This window comes from Lygodium microphyllum, chromosome 29 (genome assembly GCF_053477565.2).
Source record: "Lygodium microphyllum isolate KBCC chromosome 29, Lygodium_microphyllum_v1.1.10, whole genome shotgun sequence".
NCBI classification, from domain to species: Eukaryota; Viridiplantae; Streptophyta; class Polypodiopsida; order Schizaeales; family Lygodiaceae; genus Lygodium; species Lygodium microphyllum.
Genome location: NC_141163.1, coordinates 44,878,025 through 44,898,521, shown reverse-complemented (window position 1 = coordinate 44,898,521; position 20,497 = coordinate 44,878,025).

Below are 20,497 nucleotides of genomic sequence, written 5' to 3'. Positions count from 1 at the left end.
TACACTAATGATCTAGGGTTTTACCCTAAGGATCGATCGACCTAATACTAAACTTTTGATTAAGTTTAGAATCCCTAGGACCAAGCGTGGTGACCTTGTAAGGTTAGGGATTGGGTTGGGTAAGAAGACACCCCAAACCCTACATCTTGACTAAACATATTTCTTGACCAAGAAACGCCATTGATGGGTGAAATGATCCCATGAGTTAGGTGCCACACTTGTGCAACAAGTTGCAACATCGTATGGCTTTGTGGTTTTATCATAGGATAGATTTTCCACTCCTTGGAATAAGGTTGGCAGGTTCTAGTGCGAGCCTATTGTGCAAGAGGATGAGTAGAAATCCTGCTACATCACCCTTCTTGGATTGATTTGCCAAGATAAGGTAACTATGAATTGCCTAGCAAGCAATTGACAAATCAAGTTAGAGCGACAAGATCTCCAGGATTTACTGTCTTAATTTAAGAAACCTAAGGTGTTGGTTAATTTGGGTAACAGGGTATAACCCTAACCCAAGGATATAAGGGTACAGAAACAATGAAACCCTTGGGGATCTTGCCAAGCCGCAGCCAATCCCGGATCATTTGTTGGACGTATTCGGAGAGAAGGATTCACTCCTTAGCGATTGGCCAAATAAAATAACCACTGGATTGATTGTGTTTGTACAGTTTAGGAGCACTGTTTGTATTGCTTTGCTCAAAGAACTAAAGATGGAAAAATTAATTAATGCTTCAGGTTGAAGGCCTGGAGGGAGAGGCAGCATCAGTTACCCCTAACTGTCTGCCTCACCCTAACCAAGGGGGTTTTTAAGCACACCGGGAACGTGGACCAAACCCGCCACGAGAGGTCTCTCTGTTGGGTGCCGGGGGGCTCTAGCCGTAAATCCCTTGCCTTCCGTGTCCCGCACAAGAGGCCGACATGACTCGGGATTGGATCTCGAGGCCCGCATACTAGTCTACGAGCGAAATCTTGGATTAGTAATCCCTATGGATTGCTGGATTGCTTTCAGGCAGATTATGGATTAGCCTTCGGCCTGGATTATTATATGATGTATTCCAAAGATAAATAAGATAACTTGTTGAAAAATGAACTTGTTTGACACATATTTTTCTATGTCAGTGCTAAGATTACATGAAATAATAGGTGACTAATTGGCTAATTAAGGAAGCTCTCTTTTGTGTGTCAAAATAAATGTGGTAGGTAATTAGACAACTAAAGAAACCCTGAGGAAAGTGCGGTGGATGTGGCCATGGGTCCGTCCTATGGATCGGTGGTCCCGGTTGGCCGGGAACTTTTCTCGAAGAGAATGAACAGTAAGGAAAGTTGACCTAGAAACTAGGATACTAGAGTCTCGATTTATGATGTTTTAGGGGAACGAAATGGGACTATGCCTTATGGGCAGAGAGGTCGAGCTTTGCATCCCTCTTATTTCCCATTCTCCTTGAACCAAGTGCAGCATGAATCTGCTTCGACTCTAACATTTTTGGATAAAGTAGTTCGCCTGCGGTTCGATGCTAGCTACCGTTCTAGGAACTTGACCATTAGGAAAACCCTAATTCAGGTCGGTCCTAAGTGGGAACGGCCGGAATGCTTCCATTTTGTAGCATACTCAGGAAAACCTAGATCGCAAACCCCATAACATTCCGTGGGAGTGCCGGGCGGCGCTTTCTAGACTCCCTTCCGGATGGGCTACTAAGACGTGTTCTACGAGTGAACAGGTGGACACGTTACAGTTGGTATCAGAGTGAACCAATGAGAAACTAATGTTTTCAAGAAAACTTAATAAGGAAAAGTAGAGCAAATGTTGCTATTAAGATCGTTTTCTTACTAACCTATCAATGGTGACTTGCAGAGTCATGAAGCATGGAATAGATTCTTGGTGTTCCAAGTTATGTTTATGACCGCGATGCGTGCTTCAGATTATCAACGGAGGATCGATATGATGAATATCCTAGACCGCATCTACAATCCATCGCCCCTGTATGTGAAACGGAGATGGACGGGTGATTCAGGGATATATTACATAGCTGCCCACCAATTTGCGTATCCTCGAACCAACCTAAAGAGAATTAGATTGTTGGAGGACCTCAAGATCGTGAAGCTATTCATCTTTGTTGAGACTCACACAAACACAACCCTACATGTCGGAGGTCGGATGGTCAAGCTGAACACGTATGTATACAAGGAAGTGACCCGAATAATCCTTGCCAAAAAAATCAAGGTGTTGGGACGTTATGAAAAAAACAGGTACCAAAGGAAAGGATACCCTAATCTTCCAATGACCTATCGATTCTTGAGATCCATGATGCAAATATCTACCGAATTAATGTATCAAGCTTGCTCTACCATCCCAAGAATAATTGTTCTCCGAAAGGGCTATACCCATATGAATAAATAAGACTCTTTTTATCAATGATTGTCTTGACTATGAGTATTGATTTTTTTATTTTATTTTTTAAAGGTTAAGTGATTAGTTCTCTTGGCTGAAAGCTAAATTGGGCATGAAATGTAATGTGAGAAACGTTTTAGCGAGTGTTAACGTTAAGAATCTCAATGCCCAGGCACAACCTCAGGTACAGATTCCTAGTCCAACCCCTACCCCGAGTACGGCCGTGATTCAGGAGAAGAAGTTTCTTCTCAAGCAAATCAAGCCACCAGAATTTGATGGCAAGGGAAGGATCGTCCAAACTGATGCGGAGATCTAGATCGAGTCCATGGAAGATTACTTCGAAGCGGCAAGTACTACACCTGCCAACCAAGCAATGCTCACCAAGCTGAAGCTTACCGGTGAAGCAAGACTTTGGTGGAAGTAATGGTGCAGAAACCAAGGGATCTCAAAAGGGTCCGTTACTTGGGAGAAGCTGAAAAGAGCTATGCAAGAAAGATATCTACCACCGGCTTACTGCATGCAAAAGATGAACGAGTTCTATGAGCTGAAATAGATTGGTTTATCTCTTGACGCATACTACTCGAAGTTTGTCTCTCTTTTGAAGTATGCGCCACAAATGGATATGACACAACAGGTGTCGAAGTTTTGTGTTGGATTAAACCCACCCGTAAACACCCGCCTCGAATCAATGCACCCAACAGATCTTTAGGATGCACTCATTCGAGCTGCACCCATAATACAGGAAGTGCAGACCAAGCCAAGAAATAACAAGACTTTGTCTTATAAGGATCAGAACAAAGGAGTATATAGGTCCCAGGCAAAGAGAGTTCAAGTCAAAACCAGGGACAAAGGAAGAAAGCTAGGACCAACAATGTCAATAATTTTTTTCCTACCCAAGGTAATGGCCGCAATCTCCATTGCTTCCATTGCAACGAGCCCGGTCATTTCAAAAGGCAATGTCCCAAGCTTGGTGGAGGACAACGTCAAGGACCATTCCAAGGAACCAATCGTAGCCAAGGAGCCACTACCCGGGGCAGAGAAAGAACTGCCTATGTTGCCAACAGGGAGATGTGCGATGAAGAAGACTCGACCATGGAAGCAGACTTTGAGAGGGCAACAGTCCATGCCGCCCTTCACAAGAAAGGCCCAAATTGCCAGTTTTCGGTGATTCAGACACCATCGGAATATCAAGGTAAAGGCTTCAAAACCTTGATTGATTGTGGTAGTACACATTCCTTTATTTCACCAACTTGTGCAAGAAGATTAGGAATATCCACAATAGATGCACCCACCTTGCTTGTGGAATTAGCAAATGGTCGTGAGGTCACTTGTACCAGGTAAACTGCTAAGGTGGAATTCTTGCTGGGAGGAAAGTCAAGACTTCGGTCAGATTCAGGGTTATGAACCTAGGTATCCATGAGTGTTTGCTCAGAATAGATTGGCTTAAACCTTATGATGTCCACATTCACTATGGAAAGGGTCAAGTTTTCTTTTGAAATTCTGAAGGCGAATTGGTCACAACTCAAGGAGAGGCTGGAAAGCCAAAAATTCAATTGGCCAAAGCATCTCGGATAATAAAAGGAATTAGAAAGGGACTACCTGTCTACTTGATTAAGCTAAATAAGCTAGATCAGAATCAGGAGTCTAGTGAAGAATCTTCATGGCCAAAGGAGTATGCAAACGTATTTCTTGAAGAGCTGACAGAACTTCGCCTCAAAGGGAAGTCAATCACGAAATCAAGCTAGTGCCAGGAGCTGCACAAATTGCAAAGAGGCCATATAGAATGTCCATCCCGGAAGCAATTGAGTTGAAGGAGCAACTCAAGCAACTGTTAGATCAAGGGCTGTATCCGTCCCAGCATTTCGCCATGGGGAGCTCCAATGTTGTTCCAGAAGAAAAAAGATGGAACGCTTCGGCTATGTATTGATTACAGAGGGTTGAATTAATCAACCATTAAAAACAAATATCCTATTCCAAGAATAGATGAACTTCTTGACCGTCTTCAAGGTGCGAAGATCTTCTCCAAGATTGATCTCAGGTCTGGATATTATCAGATAAGGATCAAGGAAGAGGATATCCCAAAGACACATTCAATATAAGATATGGGCACTTTGAGTTCCTAGTCATGTCATTCGGGCTGACGAATGCACCTGTCACCTTCAACAAGTTAATGCAGGATATCTTTAGACCATATCTTGATGACTTTGTACTCGTCTTCTTTGATGATACCTTAGTCTACTCCAAACAGAAAGAAGATCATTCGGGCTGACGAATGCACCTGCCACCTTCAACAGGTTAATGCAGGATATCTTGATGACTTTGAGTTCCTAGTCATGTCATTGGGGCTGACGAATGCACCTGCCACCTTCAACAAGTTAATGCAGGATATCTTTAGACCATATCTTGATGACTTTGTACTCGTCTTCTTTGAAGATACCTTAGTCTACTCCAAATAGGAAGAAGATCATGAACCCCAGCTTCGCATTGTCCTTGAGACAATGAGGGCACACAAGCTTTATGCTAAGAAGAAGAAGTGTGCATTCTTCAAGCAATAGATTGAATATTTGGGATTCATTGTTTCAGCGGAAGGAATCTCAGTGGATCCAGCCAAGGTCAGAGACATTGTAGAATGGCCAATACCAAAAACTGTCAAAGAAATACACAGTTTTCTTGGATTGACAAGATAGTACAGGGTCTTTGTCAAAAACTATGCTTTGATTGCAGTGCCTCTGACAGATCTACTAAAGAAGAAAACATTGATTGTATGGTCAACTGCTAAACAATCTAGCTTTGATAGACTAAAGCAAAGCTTGGTATCAGCACCTATCCTGAAACTTCCGGACCTTAGCAAGGAGTTTGAAGTAATAACTGATGCTAGCACACTTGCCTTAAGATGTGTGCTTATGCAAGAGGATCATCCTGTAGCATACTCTTCAAGGAAACTAAAGAGCCATGAGAAGAATTATGCTATCCACGATCTGGAGTTGTTAGCTGTCATCCATGCTCTCAAGATTTGGAGACACTACCTGCTGGGTAACAATTTTACCCTAGTAACGGATCATAAAAGTCTTAAGTGTATCAACATGAGGCAACGTCGATGGATTGAAGTGTTGGAGGAATATGATTTTGAAATCAAGTACCGACCTGGAAAGGAGAATGTAGTTGTCGATGCACTCAGTCACAAGGCATTTCTAAATTCTCTAATCTTGCAAGATCCATCAATAGCTAGATCTCTAGCCACAAAGGTATCCATGCCAAACAACCCAATACTTGAGCTAGCTAGAGAATAGGCATGCCATGATCCAACTTACCAAAAAATGCTAAGGGAGATCCCTATCAAGGATCAAAACCCGAAGCTATAGTGTCGTGCTGCTGCACATCCGAGCCGTAAACACCTCCATTTTTGTTGTGCATCTGTGTTATCTTTTCACGTGTGTTTCATTGTGTGTGATTGCTGCATTATCTTCCCGTCCTTTTCAGTACCCACATCCAATGTACATACTCCACTTGTGTGTTTGTATTTACGTGTGTTTCTATTTGCATGCATGTTGTGTGTGTGTTAGAAAAATATGAAAAACTGATGCCAAAGAATAATATTATGCTGTCAATTTCAATGATGAATTCCAAGAAAAGTGCAGGATACCGTGGAATCAAAGGAAGCTTACATTTAAGCTATGAAGATAAAGGTTGCACGTGAACAAGGCCAACGTAACATGCGGGATAAAGCATTCTTGAAGAAGAACATAGCCATGGGTTATGTAAGTTCAGGGAATCATAAGAATGGCACAAAATTGAAAGTTTCAGTCAGAGGCAATATAAATGATGCTATTGTTACAAAGATGCCATTTGCAGGGTTGGTCTAATAGCTCCACGTGGTCACTCTGAGATACTGGATGCTTCAGAGAAGGTTGTCGGAGAAGTTACCAGCGGAGGTTTTAGTCCTTGCTAATAGGATCAACTAAATTTGTTGGCCCTTTTTGCTTTCTGACATAACAAACTCCTCATCTTTTAGAGAAGAACCAGAACCAGATTGCTTTGGGGTAGGCTTCCTGTTTCAAAAAACTGCCCAAAGGAACATAAAATTGTTCCAACATTGAGATCTAGGAGGCAGTAAGTTGGAGGGAAAGATCAAAAGCTTCGCATCCTCAATATAGCCTTTCGGACGCTATGTTGAGATTGGGGGCGCATTGCTATATCAAATTATGGTCCAAGCTATGAAAAGCTGGTGGCCATTGTTGATGTCTTCGAGGAGGAGAACAGGGCTCTAGTGGACGCCTCAGACATGGTGCGTGGAGCTATGAACTTCTGGCGGCTTTCACTCACCGATGAAAAGATTGACATTCCTAGAATGCCAAAATGAAAAAGCAGTTGACAGAAGGGACTGAGGCTGCAGATGATCGAGATGGGGATCTTAATGATCGGTGGACTTCGTCATCACTTGGGCTCTCTCCCTTTACTGGGAGCTCTCTTGAGGTGGGCCTTATTCTTCATTAGTGGGTAGCCTTCCTGAACGGAAGGGGAGTTCTGGATTTCTTCTCCATCACACAGCGGAAGGCAGCTTTTGGTTGCTGAGGATCACTGAGGAATCAATGTCATCGACCAGAACATGGCTCTAGTTGACGCCCCAGACATAGTACGTGGATTCAGGAACTTCAAGCGGCTTTCACTCATCGATGAAAAGATTGACAATCCGAGGATGCCGAAGAAAAAAAATAGTGGACAGAAGTGATGGAGGCTCGTAATGATAATTCTCAGGAGGCCTTCTCTCATCACCTGAACTGAAGAATTCGCATCGCCTCTCCCGAAGCCTTGTTTTTTTTTCTTGGTAATTAATGGAGCTCGATCTCGACATCCTGTGACGGCAACTTGCAGTGCCTTAGATTCTACCAGTGTACCTTCATATCAAAGATGATGGGGCCCGAAGAAGGCGATTCGCAGGATGCTCACTTATATACCTCTACAAACACCATGGAAAGTGTTATCCTTGAAAGATCTCCATAGACCTACTTATCGAACAGTGATTACAGGAGTGCCATGTCTGGAAGCCTACCAGTGGAAGAGTCACATCCCTTGTCCTCACGATGTTGCAATCTCAGCTTCTCAGAGGTCCACACAGTCATTGATTTTTGAATGGTGAAGATGGTCTAATAGATCTAGAGACTGGCTGCTCTAGAAGATCGAAGATTTCAGTCAAATCATCTTGTCACACGCTATCAAGAATCTACGAAAGTGTATCCTGAGGCTCAAATTGTATGGCAGGGCACATTTGAAGTCACAAGGAACGACATCTCTCAGATTAGTTTTCATGGACTACAAGCAAATCCATCAAACCGAACATTGCCTAAGGTTCGTGAGGTTGCTAAAAAGTTGGAAGCTTCTTTACCTTTAGAGGAGCTTCCTCACAGTAGTGAACACAATTCTTGGCCTGTGCAATTTCAGAAGAGTCCTCCTATCAATGACAACATTGCTCTCTATTTTTTTTGCCAGTGGTAAAGAAAGCCACACACACTTATGCATACCCCTGGTGAAAGCCCTCTAACTCATATACTTCAAGTGTTTGTTGTAGCTGTTTGGAGATGGAACATAACAGCACCTGTTGATGATACACTTCTGCATGAAGTACATGAACAAAATTCACCCAGGTTTATAGGAGCTCAGCAATGCTGAGGTACAGGTGGCCCTTGATGTTGCTCTGATTTATACATGGGATTTGAGACTATTTGTGAACCTTCTGCTATCTACCTTTGCTAGTGGCCTGAAAGTTTGAGCTTGCTTAAGAGCCTTGGAGTAAAGCCAAAAGTTACATGTGCTGAAGGACTTGAACAAAATTTGTTTGTTGGCAGTTTCTGTGTTGTAACTCTACGAACTTGATAAGCAATATAGTGTTCTTTGGCATAAAAATTTGAGATCTTCTTGTTAGCCTCTTTCCTTGCTGTATCTTGAACCCCGTGTTCTGCAGCTCTTACACGAACTCTATGACAACAGGCAAAGTATCAAGAATTCTCTACCAATAGTGGACTTGTCTACTATAGAATGAGATTATGTATATTGGCAAGCCAATCACTCAAGCAAAAGATACTTTGGGAAGCTCATGATTCCCCTTTTTCAGGACATCTTGGCTATGCCAAGACCCTCAATGCAGTCAGAAAGAGCTACTATTGGGAGAGGCTTAAAGGTGATGTTCTCAAATATGTCACTGAATGTTTGTCTTGTCAACGTATTAAGGCCAAACATGTCAAAATGCTAGGAAAGTCGCAACCACTTGACATTCCCCAAATGAAATGGGAATTCATCAGTATGGACTTTGTTGTTGGCCTACCCCAAGTTCAGGGAGGATACAGCTCCATTATGGTTGTGGTGGATATGCTCACCTAGGTTGCACACCTTATCCCTATTAAGACAAACTATAAAGCCTCAGACATTGCAAGGTTGTTCATCAAGGAGATATTCAAACTGCATGGGTTACCCAGAAGAATCATTAGTGATCGTGATTCTCTCTTCACATCACACTTCTAGAGAGCTATCTTCGAAGCCATTGGGATAGCTTAATATCCTCAAACCGATGGTCAAACGGAGTGAGTCAACCAAGTCATCGGGGATATGCTAAGGGTACACTGCTGTCGTGAACCCAAAAAGTGGATTCAATACTTGCCACTGGTCGAGTTTGCCTACAATGCTTCCTACCAACAAAGCATTCAAATGATCCCTTTTCAAGCATTGTATGGCACGACTCTCGAAGTCCTTTAAACTTCTCGGATCCAACCTTGAGGGTTGAAGCTTCAAAGAAAATGCTGAAAGATATGGATGACCAAATGAAGTCAATAAGACAGGACATCCAAGCCGCCAAGGATAGATAGAAGGCATACGCAGATTTGAAACGTCAAGATAGAACCTTCATTGAAGGAGATATGGTCTTCATTCATGTACGCCCAAAAAAGAGTTCCCTATCCTTAGGTGAATGAAAGAAGTTAAGTCCAAGGTATTGTGGACTCTACAAGATTCTCAAGTGCCTAGGGCCTAATGCTTATAGAATTCAGCTCCCTGAGAACCTAAAGGTTCATAATGTATTTCATATCAGCCTATTGAAGAAGTATGTACCTAATCCTAGCCATGTACTTGATGATCAACAAGTTGTAATGCCTAGCCAAGGAGTCCTTGAGCTACGGCCTAACAGGATCTTAGATGTTAGGGAGAGACAATTGAGACAAGATCTTAGATGTTAAGGAGAGACAATTGAGATCCAGAACCTTGAGAGAATGTCTCATCCAGTGGAAAGATTATCCCGAAGAAGATGCCACTTGGATGGATGAAAGTACTCTCAACCAACAATACCCCCAGTTCTTCTCGAGATGAGGACATCTCGATTCCTCTAAGGGGGAGAGAATGTAATATTTCCGCTCGAAATATTAAAGAACTTTGATCACCGCACGCCCGCAAAAAATCTATGCAAAGTTATCTCCCACATAGTAAATATTGGCAGTTAAATTCTTACCCCGCACGCGCAATAATGAGCCCATCCGCATTGTACAAATGAGGTCGTGGCTTAAAAAAACCGCAAGCCGCACAAGAAACACCCCTTACATAAAAGCAAATGGATAAATGACTAAAGTAGTGAAAAAAAAAATTATTAATTACCCCTCCCCTCAGCTGATGCATGGCAGGGGGAGAGGGAGTGTGTGGAGGAGTGAGTTAAGTGGAGAGAGGGAGGAGTGTAGTGTGGGGATGTATGAGGGAGGAAAGGCATGAAGCCTCCACGTGGTGGATCTTCCCCCCCTCCCTTACAAACTATATAACCTCCCCCTTAGCCTTGGGGGGAGGCACGAACGAAGGGAGAGAAAGGGGAGGGACTGTTGCGTGCAACCGTGGAGATCGCCGCCACATGACCAGTCTGCCAAAACCGCCGCCCTGCTGCGCCCACAGTCCGCCAAGCCGCCACCCATACCACCGCCATTATCATCATAATCTCCCCCCTCCCTTTTCGTCATCATCTCCTTTCCCCCAATCATTACCCCTCCCTTCTCCCACGTAATTCTGTTGAAGCAGAAGCTTCTTAAAAGCTTCTTGAGAAGCTTCTAAGGTTGGGCTCCCATAAGCCTTGTTTCCACGAGCCTTCCCGGTTTCTTAAAACCGCGTTTTGTGAAGGAATTTTCTGTGCAAGAGGGAGTAGGCAAATCTTGAGGCTGAGTTGCCAAGCTTGGAGGGAGTTCGGAGATTGTTAACACCAACACAAAGAAAGCAAAAGGAAATAAAAAAGACGCAGGGCAAAGGCGGAAAAAAGGTAGCTCGACTAAAGGAAGAAGAGAAAAAAAGGCCAAAAGCTCAAGGGTTACCTTAAAAAGCCCAAGGCAAATGAAAAAGGGGAAAGGTGCATGTTAAAATATAAAGGTGCACCCTAAAATCTTGTAAAACAGTGCCAGGCACTGGAAAATCGAGAAAGCTAAAATAAGAGACAAAGACAAAAGCCAAGGCAAAAGAAATGGAAGACAAAGGCGCACAAGGAAAAGCGAAAGACAAAACTTTTGTAAAAGAGCATAAGCGTATCACGGTTTAATTCAAGGAGCGCCAGGCTCTCACTTGTGCAACTTATAAATGTAGACAGGCGGTGGAAAGGAAGCTAGGAAGAAAGAAGAACAATGGGAAAAGGGCCTAGGCTATGGTCGGCCATATAAAAAAGGGAAAAAGGGGATGACTGCCCAAAATGGATTTAGGGTTTTGTATATAAAGTTGAAAAGTGAATGAGAAGCTCATTCTTGTGCGTAGCCAAAAGTAGCTCTCATCTTCTTCTTCTTATTCTTGTTCTTGCTTGCTTGAGCTTGTGCTTGAGAGAGGGAGTGTGAGAGTGTGAGGGAGTGAGTGTGTGAGGGTAAGGGACCTTGAGGTGGAGAAGCTCTCCATCTTCTCCTCTCTTCTTCTCTTCTCTTCTCTTCTCTTAACTTGCTCGCGGCGATGGAGCTTGGAGCTTGGAGCTTGGAGCGGGAGGATTGAGCTTGCTTCAAGCTTGCACTTGGATTGTGGAGCTACCGAAGTGTGTGGGAGAGGAGGCAACTCGATCGGCATGAAGCTAAGCTCACTACACCCGGTAGGCATGAGAGCGCATAGGCTATGTGAGAGGTAGCCATTAGCGTTCGGCTTAAAACGCTTGAAGCAATAAGCGATCCGTGGGTCTTGGCGATTGAGCGTGAGCTCCCACTACATTTTTTGTTCCGTTGCCGGGACCAACGGATTCAAGCCTTGAGCGCTTGCATGCTTTGAATCGAGCATCGAAGTCAGGGTTTTCCCCGAACCGATGCTTGAGATAGGTAGGAAGTGAGAGGGTTGAATATGGTATTCGATCTCCTTGGCAAGTAGGTTTTTTCTTTTTTGAGATTTATGTTGTGAGATGGAGTAGTGTAGGTATTTACTTTGTGATTTGGATGCATTAGAGTAGGAGAAAACAAAGAAAATAAGCGTTAGGGTTTACTGTTGCAAAAACAGGGCAAAAATCGTGCAAAAAATGGTAAACAGCTCGCTTGTGATGCCTAAGATCCACAAGTGAGTGATTGGGGACATCAATACCATACCGGGAAGAGGTATAAGGGCCAAGAGTGGCAAGAAAGGCCACATTGTGCATTGCAGGGTTTCAGGAGAGCAGGAGAGAAGAGGAAAGCTTTGTGAGTGGATCCGCTTCGATCTTGTCATCCGAGAGGTATTTTCCTAGCCCAGGTAATTCTACACCTTCCCCTACATGAGTAGGAGCTGCTTGACTAGGGGAAGTCCTCCAACGCTCGGCATGGCAGATTTCGTGAGGTCCGGCAAGAAAATGTGCCACGCTCGGCGTATCCGAGTAACGGCGATTCAAGGCCGAGTCCCAGAATCGGCCCTCGGACCACTCCACTCGGCCTTCGGACCACCCGGCTTGGCCCTCGGCCACTCGGACCTCAGACCATTTGACCCACTACACGCGAACACCCACCGCTCGGCCCATTCGAATTGAGCACTCGGACTAACATGGAATTTGGCCCTCGGCCCTCCTGGCTCGGCCTCAGCCCACTCGGCCCTCGGACATCTAGGTTCAAACTAGCCAAATTTGGCATTTGGATACTTACATACGACCCCTTCTACTCGGCCCTCGGATGGGCTGAATCGGGCACTCGGCCCCTACAATTCAGACCAGCTGGGTCGAGTAAACATTTTAATCAAATTCTCAGAAATTTGGCCTGACCCGACTGGAGCTCAGCAGTGCAAACTATCTAAAGTCCCTCTAACGCTCGGAAGTCGAGTCTGGCACTTCAATAAACGGAATCATAGGGAGTAACCGCTTGACAACTTGAAGTAGTCAGCAGCGAGACTCGGAGATCTAGATGCAAAACGCTGCGCAGCAAAAATTTGATTGGCCAAAAACAACCGAGGCAACACATTAGAAAAACCCTGAACCTCGAACGTGACCCCATAGGCTACATAGCCAAAGGCACATCACACACCCACCACGAGGTTAAAACTTAGAATATTAGTCAAACTTGACTAAACGGTCTTTCAAATCACAGATGGCATTTATCGTAACGGCCCTGCGGGCTGGGGAGGGGACTGCCCGCTGGACCCCCGTAGAGGGGGCTCTGCCCCCTCCGCACCTCCCCCAAGTAGGTTGGAGAGAAAACGCGCGCCGTGACAGGTCCTCCAAATTCGACCCTAACATAGTAATGGCTCTACATGAACATGGATTCTCACTGACGAAAGAGCAACCAAAAGCCCATGCCCAGACCGAGAGAAATAGAGACCCTAGGACCTCAATGGACCAATCTAGCCAACAAGGGCAAGAAGGCCACACTGCAAAAACACATACGTGTTGCATTCGGACTACATCTAGTCAAAGCAGAAAGCAACAACATCAAGCTACAATGGCGAGAATGACTAGATATGACCGTCCTGACGATAGATGCTCCTTGAATGGCACTACACTGACGATCCAAGGCACCAGTGGAGAATCCACATCTGGTCATTCAGTTGGGGACTCAAGGGCATTTGTCAGAAGGCTTAAATTTACAAGCAAAGACCCGGAAGATGAAGACATAGTACCACCTCACCTCGAAAAGAGAGCACACTATCGATGCTCTGATTGATGAAGGAGCAGATTTTAATGCCTTGACCTATGAGGCATGGAACCTACTAGGCCAACAAGAGCTGACACTGACTAGTGCAACTCTTAGCTCTTATGGGGGACCTCCACAAGCACTCATAGGGAAATGCAATATCCTTGAAAAATTTGAAACTGAGAGCTTGCCTATCCTATTTCATGTTCCTCCAAATGGTGCTAAATATGGTAAGGAAACCCTCCTAGGAAGACCCTTCAAAAGGGCGACCAAATGTGAGGCTGACTACGTAGCTTAGAGGATACACCTGACACTACCGGATGTGAGGATAGCCACAACCTTTAGCAAGGGTGACCTCATCGAACCTCAGGGGAAAGGCAAGGAAGGCGCTGACGTAACAACCAAGCCTAGTAATGAGAACAAGGAGTTGTGGGAGGAGTTGATGCAAGTGCAGGTTGAATGGAGAGAACCAGTGAGTGAGGCCATACTTGAAGTAAAAAGGTCAAGAGACAAGGCCAAGGATAGACTTGGGACTTACAAATATCGTAGAAGACCACGAAGAAAGCCCAAGCCTTATAGACGAAGGCATCGATAAAGAGCTAGCACAATGCCTCGATGGATTTCCAAGGCGTTGCTTCATGCTCAAGGATATTATGCACGCAACCGATGGATTTGGGTACCAAAATCCCCTGCTAAACCACCTCTGCCAGAAGCCCAAATTATGTCAAAAGCAAAGAGGCATAGAAGGAAACCTAAACTAAAATCCAAGTCTCGAACCAAAAATATTGGAGCGATTGAGCCCCTCACGATTGAAATCGGGAAACCGAACAGGACCTATCAAAACTTAGATCCTCAGCCTACCATGCTCAGCATGTAGATATCAGAGGTAATTTTCAAGTGTACACGAGGTCCACTAGTAGCCAAGGATCCTTTGATTCTCCAAGAGGATAATAGGCATCATAGGCACAACATCGCTCATGGCAAGGCTGATCGCTCAACAAAGCAAATGGCACAATTGTCCAATAGCCTCGAGCAAACCATTCAGCCAGTGCCAAGTCCACCTAAGAGTCCTAGATCTCCTACATCCTCTTTTTCCAAACGGCCACAAGAAGCACAACAACGGTCATCAATGGCGGCTGCTCACTCCCAATCTCTATCTCCATCAAAGCTTCCAAGTATCCAAGAGGGGGGACATGACACTAGCCGTAGCTCTCGGCCCAAGGATATACCTATGCAACCCAATGTGACCAAATCAACTCATGCTCAATCTACACAGATGAATGCTCAAAGAGCAACAAAAGACGTGACCACTTCTGATCGCCCTAAGGACTGGACACCACAATCCACCAATAGTAGCAAGTCCACTGAACTACCTGCTAGTACTTCAAATCAAGGATCACAGCAGACAGCCCTTGGCCGTGACAATGCCCCTTGCGGAACGTGTCCTTAGTAGTTTGCCTGTGGAGGAGGTGTCACAACCAACTCCATTAACAACTCCAGCACTTTCAAAGTGCCTAAAGCCTAGGTTGGAGGAGTTAAACACATGGGAATTGGCGGAAGAGCTATACCCTTCCAAAGGGGAGACAGTTGTACCCTCACAACCTAGCGAGGCTAGTCAGCAAGCCATGGCTACGACCCATGTGGACACCCTAGAGACAGGAAACGCTAAGGCCCAACCAAGCACAACAACGGTTGACCTAGTCTAGGGTCCTGAGATGTTGAGAGATGCACCTTCATTGACTAGGAAAAAGAGGAGAAAACAGCGGAAACAACAACACTTGTAGGTAGTTGAGGACCCCAAGAACGTTGAGATGAAGGGCGCTGGAGAGTTGATGAATAAAGCATTGAGTCCACCCACCAATGAACCCATTGACGCCTCCCCTACTAGTGGTAAAACCTCAGACACATCAGGGTTCTCTGAAAAATCAAAGCAGTCGTTACCATCAATGGCTGCTTGCAATACTCAATCCACCGACAATAGAACTTGCATTGACCAGTCAAGAGTGGATATAACATTGTCACAACAGGGTGACAAACCTATACCAGTCACATCCAAGGAAAACCATGACGCAATAATGAAGCCTCAGGACAAACATGGAAACCCTAAGAGTGTCAGACATCCTAGTGTTGACCGATCCTGCTCATCTAGACCTGAGCCCCCAGCTATGCTAAAAATCCTAGAACCTTGCACGAGATAGCAACCGAGAAAGCCCTCGCTGAACATAGAAATGTCACCGAATGCTTAACTGAGTTGGATACCAAGCTCAAGGTGTTCGCACGTGTCTATGTCCTGGCAGACATGCGCACATTCCCTAAAGAGCAGCTCGCAGAATACTTGCCATTTTCCTTATCCTGGGAAGAGCAATAACATTTTCCCTTATCCTGGGAAGAGCAAGAACATCTTAACGAGCACTATAATAGGCTCCTACACGAACACATGCAACTCATCTCTGGCGAGGAAGCCGATGAACTGCGCTTAATGGTCACGTTCAATGATGTGCTCTGCCAACCAAATCTCTTGGAGATAGAGCAATTAAAGCGACTGTCAGAGGGCCAAAGTCAATTTGAACAGTGTTGGTGTGAAAACCTCATTGCAATGGCCGATCTAGGAGGTCAGATCATGATAGTTTTTGAGGAGCGATTGGCCAAATGGCGGTCTCAAAGAGACCCCACCTATGTGGCACCAACCTCCCTTCGAGTGTTGACTGTCATTCGGGGTACGGGGACTTGGCTGAACCTAGCCAAGAAAACTCTCTATTTGATAAGGTTCTCACTGAGGAGGAGTTACATGTTTCCAGTAGACTCGGGCAAGGTTCCATGCTACTCGATGTGGCAAAATATCTATCGGTATTGAGTAAGCTGCCACGAATACTAGATGTGTATGCCACGCTTCAGTACAGTCCCGAGTTCTACAAGTGGTTTCTATCCTCATGAAGTGAGATGGATTCATAAATATGTATATATATAAACAATGATTTTTGTGTCACCCTGTATAGATACTATCAACACACTCAAGCAATAATAGTCAAGCAAAGATAGAAGAGTTGGGGCCAAGAGGCTAAACTCGTCCGGTCCCCCTCTCACATGACCGTTTCCCCCTTCAATCGAAGGGCATGCGCCCCACATTACTGCCGTGGAAAGCCCTGACCAACATCTCTGATAATGTAAGCAGGGTGCAGTCCCTTCCTATACACCTTTTCCTTTCAAGTCTATCCTTCCGAGGATGAGCCCTTCCCCAAATCCATGACCACCAGTCGATGTAACTTGGCGTGAGCCGAGATCTGCTAATGGCAGGAGGCTAAGTCAACATCATCACAGGGCCCATTCGGCTACAACGAGCACAGCACGTTCCACCCCTCCTCTTCTAGTCATATGCATTTGATAACCCACACTAAAATCCCTCCCATGCAATTGATCTTATTTTGTATCAAGGCCTAACCCTTGGGTTGCATCTTGCAAGCCCCCCACAAGGAAAGCATGGAGAACCACGGGCAACTGGCTTACACAAACGCTCTTCGCGGACGACGGGAACATGCAGCACACGCCCCTCTGCTGGTGCGCTATGTGCCCACTCTCAAAAGATATGAAAAGAGATGAGGACTAAGCGACATCGCCCCGGACGAAGGCCAAAAAATCCTCGGACCAGGAAAGTCGAAGCTCAACGAAGCGCGCAAGATGTGGCAACACCAGTTGCAAAAACCCCCAATGTACGCTCAAGCGCCAGATGCTCAAGGGTAGAAAAGGCGGCCCGGGACAGGGATGAGTTCAATGAATTATTTAAAGGAATTTTGGAAATGGTGGCGGCCCGGGACTACACCATTCATGTCCCGGCCGACATGTGCCCTGCCCGATCTCACGGGAGTCGCGCACTAGCACCACCCCAGTCGCCTAACCAATCGGACTCGCCCCGCCTAGTACAAATCGACTAATCCCCTATGATGTACAAGTATCTTGACAAGTTATTAGGACATAACTTTTTGTCTTTTGATGGGTAAAAGGGCAACTCTCCACTTGTACAACTTCTTCTACCTATCGCTAATGTATGCCATGTCTTTGACAAGCAATCGCATGGGCATTGCAATTAACATCATAGCATTTCAAAAATTCATGTCTTAACATAACTGCATCTGTTGAATTACTTAACGAAATCAAGCATGTGCCCTCACGAAGTGACAAGTGGATGCAGGGTAACACAGGTCTTCGTGCAAACGTGTTCAACGCCTGGGTCACCGAAAAACCAGCAATCGTGCACGAACCGCAACAAAGCCATGCTGCTGAACGCGAACAATCACCCTTACAAGTGCCCACATTGCACGAACCAACGCATAGTCATGGGCTACACTCTCTTCTTGGGCCAAGCTCTACAGTAAGCTCACGACGGGTGTCACTGCAATTGCACTGATATCGCAACAACAGCTCCCCTAACAACGAGGCTAGGGCAAAATCATCACGGTCATATCCATTTCCTGAGCCTCCGAGGCTTGACATGTCCCGACTCATTGAAAGGCTCATAGCCTCTGCATATTGCAATGATTGTACTGTGGCAAAAAAAAAACCGAGAAGAAAACAAAAGAAAAAAAATAAAAAAGCACCCATGATCACAGCACCACACCTAGGGGTCCTCAAATTAGGGGCGTCCAATGACCTTGGTCGGCTGGCTCCATCCCTAGCCCCCTAGCATCACCCACAATAGTTCAGGGCACATCAAGGGCAGGACAGCCCTAGGGAGCTTGTCTCACCTATGGTTAGACCTGTCACCCTGAACCATTCACACAATTCCCTCTTACACTTTGCCTTAAAACCATGGCAATCGATTGGGGCATGCACCGCACGAATGGCCATGCATAGTACACCATCCTCATCGCACCGGCCCCATGTCTACCACCTAAGGATAGTACACTATCCCTGGGTTCTATCCTGCTACGTCATGCAATCACAATGCACAGGATGTTGCACCCACCTTCACGCGTACTTCTTTCGGTCATAAACCACTTTGTTTCATCCACACGACGTTATGAGAAACCAAGCCGCAGTCTTCTACCTACGTAATATCTAAGTATACACGAGCACTCACATAATATCTGTACCAAAGGCTATACACAGTCTGGGTCCTCAAGTGCAAGACAATACTCCAGGCTTGCTTGGAGTTTGACCTGTCTCCCAAACTAATCCAAATATGTCTTGTGCACGCTACGAAGACTAGCACCACCCCTTAGAGAGAGACTACCTGAGAGGTTTTCCAATTGCAGGTATTAAATCGCCAACCAAATCACCGTCACCTCTACATCAATCCTCAACTCTGAACTCTTGTCCTTTACTTCATCATGCAAACCACCATAGAATCATCACGAGCAGGATCCACCATGAGCATCCCACGCACACTGAACCCCGTGCCAGCCATGAGTGGCCATTCCCAACAACGAGTAGCCCTATCGCCACCTACACCAATCATATCACCACCCAATCGGAACAGCACAGTGCCACCAACGCCCTTCCTCCGCACCAACATAAGAACTCCTCCAAGGCAAACCACAACAACCCTTCCACCCACGTCTTCTGTGCAAGCTCCACATGCTACCTTCGACGTAGAGTGCCACAGGACTGGCACTCGTCTAGGAGGGGAGTAATGTTAACCCCAACACGAAGAAAGCAAAAGGAAATAAAAAAGACGCAGGGCAAAGGCGAAAAAAAGATAGCTCGACTAAAGGAAGAAGAGGAGAAAAGGCCAAAAGCGCAAGGGCAATCTTAAAAAGCCCAAGGCAAATGAAAAAGGGGAAAGGTGCATGTTAAAATACAAAGGCACACCCTAAAATCTTGTAAAAGAGTGCCAAGCATTGGAAAATCTAGAAAGCTAAAATAAAAGACAAAGACAAACGCCAAAGCAAGAGAAATGGAAGACAAAGGCGCACAAGGAAAAGCGCAAGACAAAACTTTTGTAAAAGAGCGCAAGGGCATCACGGTTTAATTCAAGGAGCATCGGACTCTCACCCGTGCAACTTGTAAATGTAGACGGGCGGTGGAAAGGAAGCTAGGAAGAAAGAAGAACAATGGGAAAAGGGCCTAGGCTACAGCCGGCCATGTAAAAAAGGGGAAAAGGTGATGACCGCCCAAAAGGGATTTAGGGTTTTGTATATAAAGTTGAAAAGTGAATGAGAAGCTCATCCTTGTGTGTGGCCAAAAGTAGCTATCCTCTTCTTCTTCTTCTTCTTGTTCTTTCTTGCTTGAGCTTGTGCTTGAGAGAGGGACTGTGAGAGTGTGAGGGAGTGAGTGTGTGAGGGTGAGGGACCGTGGGGTGGAGAAGCTCTCCATCTTCTCCTCTCTTCTTCTCTTCTCTTCTCTTCTCTTAACTTGCTCGTGACGATGGAGCTTGGAGCTTAGAGCGAGAGGATCGAGCTTGCTTCAAGCTTGCACTTGGATCGTGGAGCTACCGGAGTGTGCGGGAGAGGAAGCAACTCGATCGGCATGAAGATAAGCTCATTACACCCGTTAGGCATGAGAGCGCGTAGGCTATGTGAGAGGTAGCCATTAGCATTCGGCTTGAAACACTTGAAGCAATAAGCGGTCGGTGAGTCTTGGCAGTTGAGCATGAGTTCCCACTACAGAGATCGCGTAAAAGTGGGAACAAATCGCGGAGTTCAAGTCATCAACAATGGCTCCAAAGCCAAAGTCGCAAGGCGCACGCGCGGAAGTCTCGAACCCAAGCTTACACGTGGACATCACCGCAAATCCACAAACCCAGGTTCTTAGAAGTTTAATTCTGCATTGGGCACACTTAAATTTCATGCAAAAGTTATGAATACAAAATTACGCATTCATCTTACAAGTTTTAAATTGCATATTGCTCTTGCTTGCATTTCCAAAGTGACAATCCCAATTGCATATTGCATAAAAAAAATTTTAAATTCACCCTTGTCTTCCTTACAAGAAGAAGAAACGTATATTGCATTTAGGAAATAACTTCCTTGTTGTGATTCGCATGAGAAAGTTGTTAACATCCGTTAGATGTTGTCCAAAAGAACTACATGGTATGAAAATGAAACCATGG